At 39.9% G+C, this 21,412-nt stretch overlaps 1 protein-coding gene across 6 annotated transcripts in view; it reads right to left on the reverse strand.

Moving 5' to 3' along the window:
* Positions 1-21,412, reverse strand: part of HS6ST3 (heparan sulfate 6-O-sulfotransferase 3) — a 637,323-nt gene that overhangs the window by 136,654 nt on the left and 479,257 nt on the right. The window lies entirely within an intron of this gene.

Below are 21,412 nucleotides of genomic sequence, written 5' to 3' on the forward strand. Positions count from 1 at the left end.
CCACATATGAGTGAAACCATATAATTGTCTTTCTCTGCTTGACTTATTTCACTTAGTATAATCCCCTCCAGTTCCATTCATTTTGATGCAAATGGTAGGTATTCATCCTTTCTGATGGCTGAGTAATATCCCATTGTATATATGAACCACATCTTCTTTATCCATTCAGAGTTTGGCTATTGTGGACATTGCTGCTATAAATATTGGGGTGCATGTGCCCCTTCTTTTCACTATGTCTGTATCTTTGGGGTAAATACCCAGTAGGGCAATTGCTGGATCATATGGTAGCTCTATTTTCAACTTTTTGAGGAACCTCCATACTGTTTTCCAGGGTGGCTGCACCAGCTTGCATTCCCACCAACAGTGTAGGAGGGTTCCCCATTCTCCACATCCTCACCAACATTTGTTGTTTCCTGTCTTGTTAATTTTTGCCGTTCTAACTGGTATAAGGCTTTCTTTACACTAAATTCCTCTAAGAGGAATTGATGCATCAAAGAGTAAGTACATTTTAAAAACTTTAGTTGCATATTGCCAAATTGTCCTCAGGAATTCTATGCCTATTTCTCATTCCTGCCTGCGGTGTGTGAGAGTGGCTGTCAAACTTTTTGAAGGGCCATGGAACCGGAACACCTTCAAATGGGACTGCCCGTGACAAAGGAAAGAATCTGAAGATGTCCCATATTCAGAAGAACTAGGGAGGGCTGACCTAGAGGAGATGCACGTGGTACATGAAAACAGTCTTCAATATTTTGTCTCAAAGAAGTAAACTAGGGCCAATGTGTAGAATCTAAAGAGAGTGATTATTTTTTCCTGGCCAACCTAAGAAAGAAGGTTACATTTTAAAAATTAAAAATAATAAAAAATATTTTTTTAAACATGATAATAGTATATAGTATATATATATATATATACATATATATATATATAAAACATGATAATAGTATATAGTATAATAGTATCTTTAGATGAAATGGGTGTTCTCAAACATCAAACAGCTGGGATGCTGGGACTTTTTTTTTTAAAGACTTTATTTGAGAGAGAGAGAGCACAAGTGGGGTGAGGGACAGAGGGAGAAGCAGACTCCCTGCTGAGCAGGGAACCTGACACAGGCTCTATCCCAGGACTCCAGGATCATGACCTGAGCCGAAGGCAGACGCTTAACCAACTGAGCCACCCAGGTGCCCCCAAACAGCTGGGACTTTGAACCAAAATATTTTTCAGGATACTTCCAACCCAGAGCTTCTACGTGTCTGTATTTCTGTGCAGGCATGTATGCATGTGAGTGTGTGTATGGATTCCTTATTTTGATATACAAGTTTTTTTTTTCTCTATAAGGTTTAAAAACTGTGAATAGGGAAAGAAGACATGACTGTCTGCAGACAGAAGGATATTACTGCTTAAGCTTAGTTGCTTTCAGAGTTTCAGATCTGTAGGTTATAAATGGTTGCTGAGGGCAGCAGTGAATGCATAGCAAGGGTCAAATCTGGGCCGGTGTAACTTTAATTTAAAGATGAGTCTCTGTGAGAGACTGGAAATTGGCGAGAGCCAATTTCCAAATGAAAGATGTTCAGAGGTTGAGAATGTGAATATGAAAGCAGTCCTTTCTGGCTTTAACCTTTGTGAGGAATGGTCTCCAACTAGCTCTGCCTAATTTCCTCCAATTTATGCTTATAGCCAATCATCATTTTACCACAAGAATAAATAGCTGAAATACTTTGGATTATGCAGTAACTCCAATGCAACTCTAAAGAATCTGGCTAATTTTTTTTTAAAGATTTTATTTATTTACTTTGAGAGACAGAGAGAGAGCAGGAGCAGGGGGAAGGGGCAGAGGGAGAGGGAGAGGGAGAAGCAGACTCCCTGCTGAGCAGGGGTTCCCCCCCGGCCCCATCCTGGGAACCCTGGGATCATGACCTGAGCCAAAGGCAGATGCTTAACCGACTGAGCCACCCAGGTGCCAAAATCTGGCTAAAATTTTTTAAATGGAAGAACAAAGTCACATATATTTGGCCTTAGAGAAGGTTGTCCTATATTCAATGATGAGGTTGGAATAATCTGTTTTCACATTTTTATTAAAAACAGGTGAAGCAGAACAATAAGCTTTCTTATCTGCCACCTGTAGCATAGAGAAAACAGCCTTATCTACATAAAAGTGAGGTACTAGATGAAGGGTAAATTTCATCTTAGAGAACCAAAATGAAATTGTAAATTAGGATTGTAGGTGGACATCATACTAGGGAGTCATTGTACCTGAGTAGGAAACTTAATTTTTCTGATGGGAATTATCATCTGGCCATAAATGGCCTTTCCAAGCAAAAATTCCAGCACAAGCTTGGTAAAATACACACCATACCACGTCCCTCAACTAGCACATCAGAAAATGCAGCAGTCTGACAACAACGTATTTTCTCCTACACAGTAATTTTTGAGAGTAGTAATTGGATTTGCATAATTCTGCATACAAAACAACAGATAAATTAAGACACAAAAGAATTAATAGGAGCCCAAAATTAGTAAATAAGTGAATGGAAAAAATATACCTTTCTGTTTCATAATTTGACCAATAATAGCTATGCAAGAAAAAGAAGTGAAAAATGAACATCTGTTATTCCATGAAATCTTATTAATATTCATATAGAAATAGTTGCTACTGAATCACTCAGTATGGAATCTTAATGGGGTTTAATTATTTCCATCTTCAGGATTTGCGCAAGCTCCCTGAAAATAATCTGTGATTAGAGTTCCCCACAGATTCGGGAATCTGTAGCTGTCGTAATAGTGGCAAGTGTCCTTGAATATACTATCAAATCGGCCAGGCCCCCAAGGCTACATGATCCTCCAGACAGGAAGAAGGTATTTCTTTCCTGGAAATATTTGTTGTTTGAATGAATCTGAAAATTTCAATTTTTAGCTGATTACTGGATGATCAATCTTCTGCCCTGTAAGTGTTAGTCTTTCTCTTCGTCACACGAGACATGATTAGCTCAGGTAGGGCGGTGGAGGTAAACTCCCCCGAATCCGAATGCTGCTTCTTAACTTGCACGTCTTTGAGTGACTTTGAGGACGCATCCTTTGACTTCTGCCATCCGTTTTTGCTTCTGTCAAGTCGGAATATTAATGCCTTAGCTAATGGTGATGAATTAGGGTAAGAGCTAAATGAGATGAAACAGTCCCTTGATGAAAAGTTAGTTAAGAGCGGATACTCAAGTAGGAGTTAATGTCGTTAGGACACACATCCACCAAATTTGCTGTTTTTCTTTAAAATCGTCTCTGTGATGACTTGGTGGATCAGGTCGTTCCAACGATACGGGATGAGAAATGGAAGAGGCAAGAGAAAAGAAATAAAGAGTGCAAAAGGGAGAGAACAGGAAAGGAAAAAGAAAAGTAAGAAAGGAATGCAAAGCAGAGCTGCCTGAGCTGGCTGGCCAACTCAAAAGGTGTGAGGCCCGTTTTGCCAGTTTACGGAGTCAAAAACTGGAGTAATGCTTATGTCACTTCCAACCGATTGCCTCTTCCTTCTCTTCTCTCTCTAGGACTACCAGTAGGAAGAAAAGATACAGCAGGGCTCCTTCACTGGCCAGCCAGTTGTGAGCCTGCGGAGTTCAAGTGAGCAAGGGCAGAGCCAGGCGGAAGGCGGCTACGAGTCCCACGTTTAACACCCCCTTCCGATCCTTCATCTTCAGTAGCCTGTCGCCAGAGCAATCATTGACACACAGCCCTCTGACAACTTATCAGTTATGAGACAGCTGCAAATTAAATATTTTGGCTGAAAACACCCCCTCCTTATGTCAGGACACATTAATTTGAAATAAACATTTTGCTGAGATGTGAAAGGAAGCAGATCCATTAAAGACTACTAGTCATGTGTGTTGATGTATTACTTTCTGATGTAGTATTTGCTGTTGGGCAGACACAGTAAGGGTCAACCAATGTGATGTATTCTTCATGGGACAGAGAGGAAACTGGAAATTATAGAGGACCTGCTGTGTGCTCAGGACTGTGTTAGACTACATTTTGTGCTTTCCTGTAATAATCTCTTAGGGAGGCATTCATTTCCAACTTGGGAGTTGAAAAATCTGAAACCTACCACAGCTGAAGAGTGGCAATACGAAGAATAAAAACCATAGTCAGATTTTTTTCTTCATATCTCTTGCAGGCATTCATTCCACAAGGGACCAGACCTTCCCATGTGTTCGAAATGCATTTTCTTATTTCCCTATCCCTGGGGAGTTTTCATGCAGAGTAATGGTCTCTGCACAGAGGCACTTTGAGAAGTGATCCAAAAATGTGTTTCAATAATTTCAGAAGTCCTTGCCACTGCTTAGAGGGTAATCTCTGCCTACTTAAATAGAGGTAAGCATCACAAGATGCAGAGCCAAGAGTATTTCCTCAGTATTCCCTCCTGGCATAAGAGAGGACTTTCATTTCTGATGATCCATGAAGGTCTTAGGGAGCACACTAGAGATATCTATGTTGCATTTATAAGATAGCCTATTATCTGGTTTCAAATGCGAAGTCGGAAGGGAGTCAGGCAACAGTGTCTAAAAAGCTTTTGTTATGAAAACTCAAAATACCAATCTATCAAACAAAGATGACTTGATTGCATTTTGAATAGTAAATCACACACAGCATACCATGTCTGCATATAAATGATAACCTGAGTAATGAAACCAAATGCTCAAGTATCTGTGTACTTTTGCCTAAGGTTTGGAGTCTATCGATTCTTTGTTTCCAGTTTTTTTTTTTTTAAAGATAGTTTTTTTCCCTTTAAGTTTCTCTTTTGCTTAATTTGAAGATTCATTTACGCTATTATATCTAATCCATGGGATGGTATGAAGCTCCCTTGGTAAGGACTGAGTCAAATCTCAAATCTGTCATGTAGCAATGCTCAGCGACTACGAGGTGATTTCTGTCCATGGTGTCCATCATGGTTTTCTTCATTATAATTCAAAACATGAGCAATTAAAGGACCTCTAGGGCCTTTCTCAAAATGGGCCAATTTCCCCTGCTAATACCCCCTCTCCTGTGAATCTTCAACTTGGCATCCGGTCTATAATATAACTAAATTCTTGATATTGATACAAAATCAAAACAGGATGCTGCATATTATCATAAAAAAGGAGGTGCCTGTGGCCAGTATCATTCGAAGTTAATAGTGTATTTCTCAACGAACACTGATTGACAAACTTTAGGATGCTGAGTAAAGAAAGAATAACCAAGGAAGCAGTCTTCCTCTTTCTCGGAGGAAGATGAGCCAAAATTTGTACTGTATTTCCTTCATACATAAGTAGGCATAGTAATTTCTACATAGCAACCAACCACACAATCAAGTACAAAACAAACAAACAAAACAAAACACAAACCCATGAATACAACTGATGATCCTGATGACTAAACAACAATTAACCCACTTCTTGGAGACCCTTTTATAAGTATAAACCACAAAATTGTGCCTGTCATTACGTCAGTGGCAATACAGTTGGGGATATAAGGCATGTACATAAACTACACCAGAATATAGTTTATAACAAAGCTGAATTTGCTAGAGATCAGTATTTTAGGAACTTAGATGAGGGAAAGACATGAGAAACAAAGAGGAGCCTGGATTTTATTGTCCCACAAATCTGATTCTAAATTCCAGTTCCAACAGTTACTAGCAGCCAAAGAGATCAGTGATACCTACCTTCCTGGACCCCTATGAGGACTGGCAGTGATAATCACTTGCTTGGTGCCAACTATGTGTGCTGAGCTGACCCTTATGGATGCCATTTTATGTAACCCTCAGAGCAATACCGAAGGGTTGTAAAAGACTGTATTTTGATGATCCCCATTTTACACAGTATGACACCAGGACTCAGAGGTGAAGCACACAGCAATAGCACTGCCCTACATTGTTTCATCACTGGCTTTCTCGCAGGAAGTACAAGGACCTAGGACAGGTGTGCAGAGATCAGGTGCTTTATAAACGGTGACTCCTCGGACTAGGGTGATGAGAAAGACTTCGAGGACAAGATTTCAGCTGGATTTTATTTTATTTTTATTTTTTATTTTACTCTTGAGAGAGAGTGTGTGAGTGTGGGGGAGAGGGGCAGAGACAGAGTGAGAGGGAGAGAATCTTAAGCAGGCTTTACACCCAGTGTGGAGCCCAATGCGGGGCTCGATTTCACAACCCTGAGTCCATGACCTGAGCCGAAATCAAGAGTCAGATGCTTAACAGACTGAGCCACCTAGATGCCCTAATTTCACCTGGATTTTAAAGCCTAAGTCAGATTCAGATAAACAGGTGGCAGTGGAAGGATGCTTAAATTGGGGAGTCCTTGGGTAAATAAGAATTGGCAAAGCATCCTTGGTCTGTCATAAGCCGACCACAGTGGCTAGACAAAAGATATATGCCAGGGACTAGTGGGACCCTTTGCATGGTGATGGGCAGCTTATTTAACGAAGATTATAAATCTATTTCATCACACTAAACAGGTCACCGAAGAGGAGAGTTCCTACACAACTGACAGATTCATAAGTTCAAGAAAAAACTCATTAACAAAAACACACTTAAATTCAGAGGTTGTAAATCTGACAGCTGATCAGGTTAGAGTAGACTTCTCTATCGAGTGAGTGTTTCTTCTCTATTATTCCTTCAGTAGTGTCCTTCAAGACCTGAAAATGTGGGGGCAGCAATTAAAAACAGAAGGAAGAAAGCGCCTTTGATCTAGCATCTTTTGGATCCACACTAAACTAATCCTACCTCTTCATTCCACCAGCTGGGTGAAATCACATAAATCACAAATCACAAAAATCCATTAAAAAATAAAAACAAATTTTATTTGTGCCTAAAAGCACAGCATCCAGCCACGCTCCCAACAGCCTAGCTCAGTAGCACCAGGCGGAAGTTTGAAAGGTTTTGGTTGATAAGATTTGCGCTGGACAAAGTCAATTCCTTTCACAGATCTAGTATCCAAATGGTCCAAACAAGGACTCAAGCAGTGTTTGACTATCTCATTCATTGTCTTAGCCAATTTTTTGTGAGACATTGCACTATGCCGGTCATTGCGCCTCACTGGCTTTTTCCTCTTCATTTATTGTTCATGTCCCTAAAAAAACAGAGGGTCTCAACCCTAGATGTCTCACACACACACACACACACACACACACACACACACACACACACACACACCGCTTTTACTACTCTTTTCCCGGTGCCACCACTGGGCCTGCCCACCCTCCTCCTCAGGGATAATATTTAGATACCGCCAGCTCATCCTGTGAACTGCCTCTTGGATTGACATGCACGCTACTGGATCTTTTTGGAGATGGAAAGTGCTTCAGATTTTTCAGAGATTGGCTGATACATGAGTTGGAAATATATAATCATTTCTGCCCTTCATTTCCTACAAATCTCAAATACCAAAGTCAGCTCAACTGTGGGCATGTTTAGAGACTTTCTGCATATTGTAGTCATTCTTTAAATGCACCCTGTCTAGATGTGTTACAAACATAAGTTGCCCAAATTCAAAGTAATTGACTTTCATCCAACTGTGACCAAATCACACACACACAAAAAAAGAAGACACCATGTGTTACAGCATGAAAATCCACCCCAAACTCAGAAGTTCCCACCCCAAGGAAACTTTTAATAGCCTGCCTTGAAACCAAACACATATTCTACGATGGATAAAAATAATGTATTCACTGGGGGTGGAGGGTGTAAATTTGTCTCCCTGCACAGATTATTCTTTAAACAGAATTATTTTGTGTAATTGTTATACTAAAAATATTCACAAAATGAACATTTTTACCATCATATTTATAAAAAAAAATAAAGTTTCTTTTGGCTGTTTCTGAATCTATTTGATACTTGCTCAGTGTTTCTTTCACGAAAAGGAGAAAAGAGAGCCTGGAGGAAAGGGAGCAGCAAGTATGCATAAATTAAATTGCACGTTTATCTCTCGTGAATATTAAATACCAAAATCCACATTTTAATATATCTGATTATCACATGCATTGGACTCCACAACGGGGAATAGTGTAAAAAGTAACTATAGACAATAGATGCCAAATAAAATGTATTTATGGCCATATGGCCATGAATCCCATTCCTCAACACCAGTGTTAGATAGAGTTAACTTCTAAGTCTGTTTCCACAATGGAAAAATCAAGCTCCAGAGCTATAATTTTACATAGGGACAGTGATTAGAGGATTGGAACAAACATATGGCATTTTAACTTTCCTTGACTGTAAGCGTGCTTGCTTTATCAAGGAACCTTTTCTATTTTATTATTTAGTTGCACAGATCACAAGCTTCTTGATGGAAGGGGCTGTCTTGTGCATTCAGTGTGTTAGGAGTGGAAGTTATTAGATGTACTAAATTAAAACAACAACAACAGCAATAAAAAAAAATGACCATCAACCCTTCTCAGATGTGCCCAGCCAACCTAGGATAGCACATTAAACCCGAAGAGGTTCAGTTACCTTGCCTTCTGTAAGAAACTACAATAACTCAAGACATTTTTTAGATGGCTTCTGGCCTCTGAGCTGTATGTACTCAGCACCATTTCAGCACTATTTACACAGGTAATAAACCATAATTATTAAAAGGGAATAAATGCATTGCTGTGGGCTAAACCACAATCTGGTCTTCACATCAATAAAAATATCTTTCCACTTGTGACAGTTATTTTCTTGGCTCAAAAGGTCATCATTTGCTTGAATAAATAGGCAAAGAGGAAGCTTTTCAAGCTGCATCTGAAGGAAAATGAGACCCCAAATTGGAGGAGATGTGTATGGTAATGAGAAAGTGTGATGATGGGTTGTGTGTAACTGCAGGCAAACGCCTTCTTCCTTGTATGAAATTTTAATGATGGGTTACTTTTCCAATGGGAAAGTAATAACTTAGGTGAGTACAGTTGTACACTCCAAAAATGAAATTATTTTCAGTTTTAAAATATAACCCCGATGCTATCTATATACCTGCAATTTCGTCTGCCACTGTCATTAACTGAGCACTTAAAATGCACATCTCATTCTCTGAGTTCCTCTCTGGTCCTTACGATCTGGTGGGGAGACATGGATGTAGACCACATTTCTCAGCTCCTCGAAAGTTCTGGGGAGTTATTCTGGGCAGAGGAGGGAAAATGGAAATGAAATGCGGTTGTTGTGATCTTTCCCATGGGGTATCTGTGTATAAGAGATGCTATTTTATCTATTGGACGTCTAATTCGATTTCTTTTCCTTTTTAAGGGATAGATAGACGGTTAGGTGGGGGGACATGATTCATGCATGTCACATTCCTACAGAATGGAAGATCTCAACTGCATGGTGCCTTAAATATTGTGGATGCTCAGCATATGTTAATCGAATTAGTGAATTCCTGTCGTGTTTATTCTCTTCATTGTTTCTTAACACACATCCTGCCCGTGGTAGTATGGAGCCCACTGCATCAATGACTGATTGGAAACACGAACGTGTGTGTGTGAGATAAACTTGAGTAAAGCACAAAACACAATCTCTGTGCTCGTTGTATAGGAATTAACACTCCTTCGACAACCACCACCAGCCACCCTATTTCCCTCTTTTTCATGACAAAAAAGCAAAAGCAAGGATGAAGGAATAAGAGTAAGAAACCATCTGCATATGATCCTTTGGACTTAAGTAAAATCATCAATTTCTGGTCTCCTTAGTGCCAAAATGATTGGTCTGACGCGCATTACCACTTTTCATCGGTTGGTTTTGGAATCGTGGCCGAGAGAATAACAGTGAGATGATACTTAACCATTAAAAATAGAAGACTGTCAGATTAGGAGAACCAGCCCCGGCCAAGTAGATCGCTTCCGTGTGCTGTGTGCTGAATACTCCTTTTATGTATTGGTCATTTTTTTTCACCTGTATGTCTTTGCTGAAGGCTAAAGAACCAAATAAAAATGCCGTGCAGGTTGCTTGTGGATGTGTATATATGTATGTACATGTACACACACACACGCACACATACATACGCACATGCACAGAGCATTTGTCTACTATGACTGCCTTGGCAAGCAGCTTTCAAATGCACCTAGTAACTTCTTGCTTGGTTGGGTCTTCTGAGGGCATTCCTGCTGTCATCTACCACTGTGAAGTGCATTGTAATTAGCTGTACGTTTCATGTCATGGAGCTGCACTACCAAGTGATAACAGGTTAGGGCTGTCAGTTCAAGTGTCAAGAATATGAAAGGATATTTAAGTGCAGATGACAACACAATGAGAATACTTGAAATCCAGGAGGCATTCAAAGTTTTGTCCTTTATCAAGCAACAGGCTACTGTGGCAAAAGAATTTATTTCTAGAGTCAACTGGCCCTCATCACACACCGCCCCCACACCCCCATATGTGCAAACTGAGAACTTTGTTCTTAGGCTTGAGTTTTCAAGAAGCTTCTAATTATATACATACACTTCCTGGTCCTGATGCCACTTACGTTTCTGACTGCAAATGAAGACTTCATTTCAAAAGTGTTGGATGGTATCAAATATTAATGCCGACATTTAATTCAGCTACTTAAAACAGTTCAAAAATTAGACATCTCCTTTAGCCCCCGCCCTTGGTGGTTCTGGATACACGGAAATGTATTTTAAAACAGACTACCTTTTGGAGCATCCACATAGAAACCAGTGAAAAGGCACACTTAAAAAAAATCAAAATACAAAAGAGAGATGAACAGAAAAGATAATTATTTTACCCAGGTTCCTAGAAATTATATGACAAAAAATATAGAAATGTTTACTCTGACCAAAATAGTTTAGTTATTGGGGCAACAAATATATGTGTAAATTCAGTGTTTAACCTGTGCCACCTGAATTTACTTTCTCCAGAATTAAACTGCTCAACTATTTCTATATGAGTAAATATCAGCGGACTTGCAAAAAGTGACTTAGCGGTCAACATAACCTTTCTGATTCCCCAGTACACAAAGATCATTCCAATCAGAGAGGTATGCATAGTAATGAGGAACAGAAATGCCTACTTATTTTTAAAAAAAACAAACATAGCCTTCAAATCCATCCACGCACATTTCACTTGTTTTCAGATTCTCCATGGTTGGTAATTCTTATACCAATTTTTATACAACTGAAAATAGTAGTAATTGTGTTCTGTTATGCTAAATGACTTAGGAATTGTTTAGGTTTTGTTGTTATTATCATTACTGAAGATTTTCCCCTTACCGAAAAACATAAGACTCTTTCTTGGGCAAGCAAACAATAGCCCAATAACACCAACAGAAATTAAACAGATGATGAGAGTATTTCCCAAAGACTGAAGATTGTTTCACAACAATGCAATGACTTAGCCAAATTAACCAACATCTATTAGTACAAATGGCTACCAAACTTGTTTCCCCTCTGCTTTCGCTAGCACTTGCTTGGACCAAAATGACGACAATAGATGAATTATGAATGTACTATACCAATGATGAAATAACACCCCTAGTATTCAAGATTCCACAATGTCTTAATGAACATTAAGGAGGAAAAGGAGACTGCTTTAGAGGATTGTCTCCATCAGTAAAAATTCCACCAAGGCATACCAAGTTTTAATTAAAACATCAAAATGTGGGGGAGAAACACAATTTGACAGATAAATGTAGATATCATGGCATTGTCACTGAGCTTTTCTAATGAGATTGGATTCCTACTTTAATTGACATTTCCAACTGAGGCACAGATAAGACATATTTAATGGGAGCAGTTATATATAGCTGGACGAACAAGTGTTTGACATTTAAATATCGTAAACGATATATTATATGCTCCCCTCAATAATGCACTGTCAGTGTTAAGCAGGATAAGCAGACACTTTAAATATACACGGCACAGAGGAGAGCACAAGTGATGTAAATAAACCTTAGCTGCATGAAACAAACCTTCATGAAATCACTTCCATTCCATGCATGCAGGGAAAAGCCTCCCATAGAATCCCTGAAAGTAATTTAATTGCAGGCTTATAAAAAGGAATGAGAGAATATAAAGTTGCTTCTGAAAGTGTGTCAAGGATTTTTTTTTAATAATGCTAATAAGGTGCTTTTCTGGAATTATTTTCATTTGGTAGTAACAAAAGACATGGGGAAAAAATCGATCAACTAATGCAGGGTTGCATTATGATCAGGACAAAAGAAATAAACCCATCATTTATTTAAAAATATCAATACTAGAGCCTCTTTCTTTATTGGCCTTTAATGAGCTTTCCACCATGAATTCACTTTAAGCACTTTATCTTAATGAACAAAATTTGCTATTATGAAGTCTCTTTTGTATCGGATCTAAAATCCAGGTACCACGGCTCTAGGGTCTATGTGCAGTGCACTGCATTCAGTTCTTTAAGGGTCACTGGTGACCTCTGGAGTCAAAATCATTGTCCTCATTTATCCAATTTACAGCTGGCGTTCTCCCGAGAATTCCACATATACCACCGAATCACTGTGGTTCTACAAATCTTTAAACCTAACTACACAGGAACAAAGGACGGACGAAACAGAAGAGGAATAAAACATTCACTTTCAGAAGGCAAGGTTTTACTGAGCATGGTAAGTATGAAGAGAAAATAAATGATATGAAGATTGCATGCTTTAAAAAGTTGCTACTATGCCACCTAAGTATTTGTGCACAAACACAATTTCAGGAAGTTTAAAATGTATTTGTAAATAGAAAGAGGTCATATATTCATTTACAAATACATATACGTCTGCATGGTGACATGTACCCGTATTATCCAGACTGAGCTCTGTGTATTAGTGTTTTTGGAGAAGAAAATAATGAATATGTTTATGAATTTTGTTTTATTTATTTATGAGACTCCCACGACGGTCCACACACAAAGACAAATAATGCATTTCACTGGTGTCTCCAGCAGCTCAGTCTATGGGATAAATAAGAATATATCCAAGCAATTACATATCAACAGCCCCTTGATTTTGCCCAAGTAGTCAGCACAGGCTTTGCATGGGGTGGTGGTGGGGATGGGGGTGAATTTTGAAGCTGAACTGAATACCAAAGGAAGAGGAGGTATTTTTCACAGGGACCCTGTAGAAGAGAAAGGAGGAAAAGAGGTTTCTAGATGAAGCGTGACACAACCAGAACTAGTCAGTAAATGACCAACATGTTCAGCAAGTTCAGACTTGGAGTGGTTTAAAACATGGGTGACACAGAATCTCTCAGTGCAGGAGAAAGCAAAGGAAGGGAATGGGTATGAATGTCCCACCCCCATACCCAGAACTCAACTGAAACAGCCTGTTTCATTCATTTTCATATCAGGCTTTAAATTGGATTTTCTTTGAAGAAGTAGTCTACTGTGAAGAAAACATATTAGAAAATTAATTCATTAGCAGCACCTAGTCCATGGTGGAACATGGATGGTACTAAAAAGAATCTAGGTTAATCGAGGGCCTTGCATGCCCATCCAAGAAGTATGGACTTGAATCTAGGGCAATAAGGCCAATGAAGGGTGTAATATGGTTAGTGATATGATCAGTTCTGCTTTTTTGGAAAATAAGTCTACTAGCAGCGGGAGGGAGAATGGTTTGTGGTGGGCAGCAGGCAGAATAACAGAAACTAAGAGCTCACAAGAACCTAGAGCAAAGGAAGCCTAGGTGGAGAGAAAGTATTATCAAGTATTTGACTATGAGGATGAAATAAAAAGCACAGGCTACCCTGTTTTCCCAGATTGGACAGAGGGGATTCGTTGAAAACAGGTGTCATTCTTATCTTGATCAGCAGAGAGCTTATTTGGCGGGGGGGGGGGGACTAGTTTCATTTCTAACATTCATACATGTAACACATCTAAACAAAATTTATATGATCAAGTGTTATTATTCTTATTGGAGCCAAAATTGTGGAAAGCCCATATAAGCAGAGCCACTATCTCAACTAAGCGAAGTCAGCAGCTACCTATATGGCACATTTTGGTGACTTTTAGGAAAAACCACCTAATGATGGTGAGTAATTTCCTCCCATTATTAAAGATTTAAAAACTGAGGCCCAGAAAACTTAAATACTCTATCCCAAGTCATGTAGCTAACGAGGGGTGAGACCTATATTCCAAATCATGTTTATGTAGCTCTAAAGCCATGACACTCTCCATCCCCTACCACCTACCTATGTGCTCCCAGCACTTCTCTATTATTTCTTCTCATGGCTGGGATTCTAGAAATGACTTTTCTGAAGTATAAAGTCTACTGGAATTTTAAATATCCCTGTAGCAGGTAGAAAATTACGCCCAGGTTTGAAGGAGGGGACAGTTGCACCAAGATGGTAGGTCAACCCTCTAGTGTAACAGTCTTCACAAGTTGGCCGTGGGGACCCATGCAGACATGACCAAGAGCTTTGGTCTAATCTCTTAGGAATATGGTGGTGCTAGAATCTTCCTCAGCTGTCCTAGCATACTGTCTACACCTCTGTGGAAACACATTTCACTGTACTTGTGTAATAGAAGTGTCCTCTCCCCTGTGCCCCTAGATGGGAGTGCACTGAAGTGTCTTAGTTCATCCCTGGGTAGGGGATGAACTAAGCCTGGCTTCTAATAACATTTAATCTGAACTCATTCTCCCTACCCTTTCAGCAGAGTCCTGCCATCTCATATAGCCTATAAAGGTATGGGAGGAGTGCCTGGCTACAGGTATCCATACTGCAGGGGTTCTAATGCAATGTGATATCTTTTGGGTTAGGGGACGGTGTGGCTGACTCATGCAATAATGAGGTGACAAGATTCATGGATACCACGCAGTGACCAAGGACTGTGTGGTAGCCTGCTTGGGTCCAGAAAGAGATGCTAGAGGATGTGTACAAGGTTTTTCCTAGCAAATCTCCCATCCATAGACACTGGCATCTCCAGGGGACAAGGCTGTCCTGGAGCCTTGTGCTGGATGGGCTCAGAGCCTCTTCCCTTACAACCCAGAGCTGTATCCCTTTCCCCCCACTTGCACTCCCTCCCCATGCTTCTACCACTTCTGCTTTTCGGTTTGGAATAGGGCCTCTGGGGTCCCGGGCACACTGTTTCTTATTATGCCCAAATTCTCCCGACAGATTCTATAATGTTCTCAAGGCCGGGACCTGTTCTCTTGGACCTTTTGATCCCATTATAGTATCTTAAGTCCATACCAGATCCTTAAATGTTTGATGAATGAATGTGTGATTTCTAGCTCAAAGAAAGAAATGGCAGAAACAATCTGCTGTATGCAGTGTGGTTGCCACAGTAACCAGTGGGTGACCTCCCAAAAAGAAGGTGTCTGTGGGGGCAGAAAGCTAAGAAACAGCAGCATTTCGAGTGAGTCCTCGTAGGAAAATAAAAAGGAAGTGCCCGACAAAGACCGGGAAGCAGCAACAAAGGCTAAGGGGGAAGTGTCTTTGGCTCTGCCTTGCAGCAATTGCTCAGGTGGGCTGGGGTTTGAACGCTGATGTGGGTGTGGGTGATGGAAGGGATGGAGTAGGGGGGATAAAGCTCCCAGATAAAGGCATCCAAATATGCACATGTGCATCTGGCTGTGCAATCCTCTCACGTTAAGTATCTGTGTAGTCACTGGTGTGCGGGGTAGGGAGGATTCCCTGGTCCAGGCTTTCGCGGTGAGGCAGGCAGGGATGCTGCGGTGGGCTTTCGAAGCGATGCTCATGTTTCTCATCATTAACTAATTAATTAACTAGTTCAGTCATCAGTCAACTTTTGACTGTCATATGAAGACGCTGGGATGCTGGTGTCCTGCAGCTACTACTAAGATGCTCAGGACCCCAAGAGAAGTCCCGGCCCCATCCAGGGAAACAGGATGGTATCTGCAGATTCTGCATCTCCTTGTGGAAAGGAAATAACAAGCATAGGAGAACTTTGCTGAGGCCAGCCTGAGGGCTGAGGCCAGCCTCAGGGCTGAGGGCGTGATGATGAAGAAAGCAGAGCCAGGGAGCTGCCTCCTCTGGTCCGTACAGGAGTGACCCCTTTTTTCTATGACCATTCGAGGAAATTGATGCAATTTTCCTATCATCTCCACACTCAGGAGGGTGAGTTCAGGGTTGACATTTTAATAAATCGTTTTATGGGTAGCAAAAGCACCTGTTTGAAATTCTGCATTCTTTGTTCCTTTTGCCAAAGGCTGCGCAGGCTGCACAAATAGCTGAATTGTTAAGAAAAACAAATAAATAACGAAGTGCACAGTGTGGTGGTTAATAGGTGCACAGTTAATGAGATAATTTGAAATCTGAATCAAAACAACTCTAATATCATTGTCACTTCTTCGTATTGCTTTTGAGGTCAGATAGCCAATCTCGCTTTTAACTGATTTTTCTTCATCAGAATACTACAAGGATGTATTACAAATAGGAGTATTACCAAATAGTATAGGCCTAAGTCCTAAAAATATTTCTCCACATTAAAGAACTCAGAATGAAACAATAAATAAACGTTTTGATCAAGTACAATATTCACTTAAATTTGAAATGAGATTTATGTGAATCTAGCATGACTCAAGTTCTTGAGGAGAGAAGAGAGATGTAATCAAATATTTACAACACAATGTCATAAGATATATAAGAAAATTGAGTGCAAAGTGATATAGGCACAGAGCTGCTAATAATTTCCTGAAAACAAATCTCTTTAAAAAAGAAATACAGCACAGGGAAAGAAAATGACATGTAACCTTCTCTTTCACTTTAATTTTTCTTAAATGACAAAAAATGTCTGATGTATATACATACATATATATTTATGTATATACAGAGTTGACCCTTGGACAACACAGATTTTTATTTCATGGGTCCACTTATATTTGGACTTTTATTTTTTTTAAGTAGGCTCCACACTCAGCATGGAGCCCAATGTGGGGCCGAACCCCCACGTTGTTCAAGAGTCAACTGTACACACACACACACACACACACACACACACACATGCACGCACACAGACGCCTTACTGGAATTTAAAATGCCAAGAAACACTTATGACAATTGTAGGAAGAAGAGGCATTCACATCCTGTTTAATGGAGAGGTTTTTGATCCAGCCAGATACATCACATATGCTGTGGGGGGAACACAAAGCCCACCAAAATATAATCAACAGAAATCTGACTCACTTACCTCCTTTTTTAATGATTATTTCTTGTCATACATTTTATTTCGTCTTTACTGGTAGAGAAAAGTATACCCTACCAAATGCAAACCAATCCAAACAACCTGCTTTCATCCAAGAGACAACCACATAGAGGTTCTTGTGCTTCACCTCCACTTACTGTAATCTAAGACCCAGGGATGTGGCAAACAACTTTTTCTTTTAATTTGAAAAACACCCTAACCACCCACAGAGGTGACCCACGCTCTACCTCAGAGCAGTATCTGACGAAAGGCAAATATAAAGCCAACTTTGCTTTACTGACTACGACCTTGCCCCTTGTGCTGTTTCGAGTTTACTCAGAGAGATGTTCGAACAAATACAACCTGCTGACCACCACGCCCAAGAAGAGGGTGCTGGCAAAATCAAGATAACTTTTTGAGGAACAAATCACAGCCATCTAAATTACTCCTTTGACAGAGAAATGGATCTTACAGATGAAAGAGAGCACAAGGTGTCATTTATCTTGACTTCACAAGACTTGCCAACTTTTCTTGGTCTTTTCTGAAGAACACAATCATAAATAATTTAGAAAATTATGACTTAGACCTCAAAAACTTTAAGGGAGACAACTACAACCTGGGAATGGCGACTTTAAAAAAACAATAGTTGCCTTTGTCTCCTGGGATAGAATGGAAATCATAAAGCAATTTGTCAGGGAAATTTATTGAGCCTGGTACTACCTGTAATTGATACGAGGCATTCCAATCTTGGACAATTCGACTGCATTCAATTCAGTCAAAATACACCTGCTTAATGGAACTGTAATGGGGCTGAACATTGCATTGGGCGTGTAGGTGATGGTGTTTACGCCCTGAGAGCTGGCTTCTGGTTCAAGCAACTCTGACTGTTGCCAGCCTGTGGTACTTTGTTACGACAGCCTGAGCCAACTAATACAGAGCTCTGTGCCAAGAAGCAGCCCTGGGTCCCCTGTGTTGCGCAGGTGGCTCTGGCTGGACCAGGGATTAGCAAGTGACACCAGGGTAACTCATCGAAGGCTGACTGATCCTATATGGTGCTGAGAGCACAGCTCTCCGGGCAATGGGACAATTATAATGAGCTACCCAACCGGGGTGGCTCATCCCAGCACTTGCACTGGTGGGTACAGTGGATTCATAGTCAAAATCTAAAGAAGGTACAGAAAAAAAGTGACAGTATAGGGAGCAACCATGTGGTCTGTTCGTGAAAACTGGACAGGTAAGTTAGTCCTTTAAGCTGCTTCAGACTGATTTCCAAATCTGATTCCAATCTTCGTTTAGTCTTATAATAATCTCTCCTGTCTCATTCCTTGTTCTCCTTCCTTCCTCCCTTCCTTCCTTCCTTCCTTCCTCCCTCCCTCCTTCCTTCCTTCCTTCCTTCCCTCCCTTCTTTCTGGTGAGAATATTTAAGTTCTATTCTTTTAGTGATTTTTAATTATACAACACAATGACGTCAACTCTAGTCACCATGATATACATTAGATCCTCAGACCCTATTTACGCTATAGCTGAAAGTTTGTACCCTTTCACCAACCTCTCCCTACTTCTTACATCCCCCAGTCTCTGGCCACCATGCTTCTACTCTGTTGTCATGAGTTTGACTTTTTTTTTTTAGTTCTACATATAAGTGATACCATGCAATGTTTATCTTCCTCTGTCTGGCTTATTTCACTTAGTACAATGCTCTCAAAGTCCATCCATGTTGTTGCAAACACCAGGATTTCCTTTTTTTCTCATTCTGAATAATATTCCCTTGTATATATACCATAATTCTATCCATTCATCCATTGACAGACATTTAGATTGTTTCCATATCTTGCCTGTTAATAATGCTTCGATGACCACAGGAGTGCTAATATCTCTTTGAAATCCTGTTTTCATTTCCTTTGGACATATACCCAGAAGTGGGACTGCTGGGTCATATGGTAGTTTTATTGTTGACTTTTTGAGGAACCTCCATACTATTGTCCATAATGGCTTCACCAATTTACACTTCCACCAACCGTGCACAAGGGTTCCCTTTTCTCACCAATACTTATCTCTTGTCTTTTCGATGATAACCATTCTAACAGTTGTGAAATGATATATCATTGTGGTTTTGATTTGCATTTTCCTGATGATGAGCAATGCTTTCTTAAAACACTTTTATATAACTAGATGTCCAGGAGAGAATTGATCTTACATTGTTTTTGAAACTGGAAAAACTGTTTTTTGGAGTTGGAAAAAAAAATGTATTTTTCCTCTTCTAAAAAGTGGGACCTTTCGTTCTGCAAATATGAGAAAGTTCCTGCCCATTTTACCATTTTATTCTTGAGGAAGCCCTACACTCAATGAAATACCCAAAATGCTCTTTCTTTAGAATGAGATAGAAAATATATCTTTTAGAGTTGGAAACTGAATATATAACGGGAGTATATAAATAGAAAGTATATAATAGAAAAAGAGATTTTATATATATTTAGAAAAGAGTGAAGAATGATTCCCTCTCGAAATTAGAAAATACATTTTCTCAAATCTAGATTTAGCTTTAGTTTAAGGGAGATCTAATTTATAAAATCAAACTTATACTTAAAATTATAATTTATACTAGGGGTGTGTGTGTGTGTGTGTGTGTGTGTGTGTGTGTGTGTGTTGGTTTTGTTTGTTTTTTATATTCTTGTCCAAGTATTAGCTTCCCAAAGATAAGACATGCAAGTCTGAATTTCTCTTCATGCTATTCTGGAAGAAGGCTAGGCATGGCAGAGCTAAAGCTAGAATGGATTACTTGGGTGCTAAATTTACTGTTATTTCAGAGTAAGCTTAAACATGGTAAGTTGAATCCAGGCATGCATCTCTGTTTACTCCTGAAACATGATTTTTAAAAAATTTTTGAAAAATAGTAAAGGAATAAAAAAGGGCATAAATGCACAAGGACATTTCTTTTGGGAATGGAAAAGGACACCGTGGCAAGTAAGAATATCAGCACAAGTTCTGAGAGCAGAGCTGCCCTGCACATCTGTGTGTGAGGGAGGGATGACTAGGGAGGGGACGGGGCCAGGCCAAGAAGAAGTGAGCAGCTGGGGCGCCTGGGTGGCTCAGTCGTTAAGCGTCTGCCTTCGGCTCAGGTCATGACCCCAGGGTCCTGGGATCGAGCCCCACATCGGGCTCCTTGCTCAGCGGGAAGCCTGCTTCTCCCTCTCCCGCTCCCCCTGCTTGTGTTCCCTTTCTCGCTGTCTCTCTCTCTCTGTCAAATAAATAAAAATCTTATAAAAAAAAAAAAAGAAGTGAGCAGCTGAGCCCCTGCTAAATGGGACAAGACTCAGAAGTTGGAGGTGTGATGTGTTTCAATGGCTTTTCCCCATCTTAAAGAAGGAATGTTGACTCTCTGCTGAGACTAAATCAGAGCCCGTGAACTCAGGAACAACAAGTCCATTTAAGGGCCATGGAGGACTAAGTGAAAGTCTGCTCATATGTGGTGAAAAGCTGGCCCCCTTCCCCACTCAGCTCCCACAATACTAGCAGCTTGGCTCACACGCCCCCCCAAAAAAAGGTAGAGGGTTTCTCTCTAAGAGCAAAGACCACCTAAAGGGAAAAAACAGGTATAGAAACAGACACTTGGAGGTCGGAGGTCACCCATCAAAAGACCAGATTCACTGTAATCACCTTATAAGTGTGCAGTACTTCACTACTAAGTTTGAGCAAACATCCAGGCATTGAAGAAATCTTCCCACATAAGTGAGGGAGGTAAAAACAAACAAACTGAATTTTTAAAGCCCTTGGGAGAAAAAAAAATGATATGGAAAGTTAAAAAAAATTATTAAAAAAATCCTCGGAGCTGAGAAAATATTGTGGATATGAAACAAGAATTGGATGTAATGAAAGTCAGGAACACTATTCTTAGATATTAAAATTTTAATGAAATTAATAAAATTTTAATATCAGAAATATAAATAATCTCCCCATCCCAAGAGCCTTAACTTAATCACATTTGCAAGATCGCTTTTTCCAAATTTACCATTCCCCAGATTAGCAACTGATATCTTTGGGTAGCCATTGTTTAGCCATCTAGAGGAGGTAGCTAGTATTTTATTTATTTAAAATATCGATAGGATGTTTAGAGGATCTAAGGTGAAGGCTCCCAGGAACTGGAGCAGAAAGTTCAAGGACCAGAAAAGACAAGAGAAAACCTAAGTCACCACAGAATTCACCTGGAAGAACCAGGAAGTTGCAAAACTGACAGGTAAGAACTCTTGACGAAGACTGGGAAGACATAGGAGAAAAAAGTTCAAAGAATCAATAAAGAAAATATCCCTGAGATAAAGGACATGAGTTTCCAGATTAAAT

The sequence above is a fragment of the Callorhinus ursinus genome, unplaced genomic scaffold, assembly GCF_003265705.2.
Source record: "Callorhinus ursinus isolate GAN/ISIS: 27379988/994484 unplaced genomic scaffold, GSC_fseal_2.0 scaffold7, whole genome shotgun sequence".
In the NCBI taxonomy this organism is placed as follows: domain Eukaryota; kingdom Metazoa; phylum Chordata; class Mammalia; order Carnivora; family Otariidae; genus Callorhinus; species Callorhinus ursinus.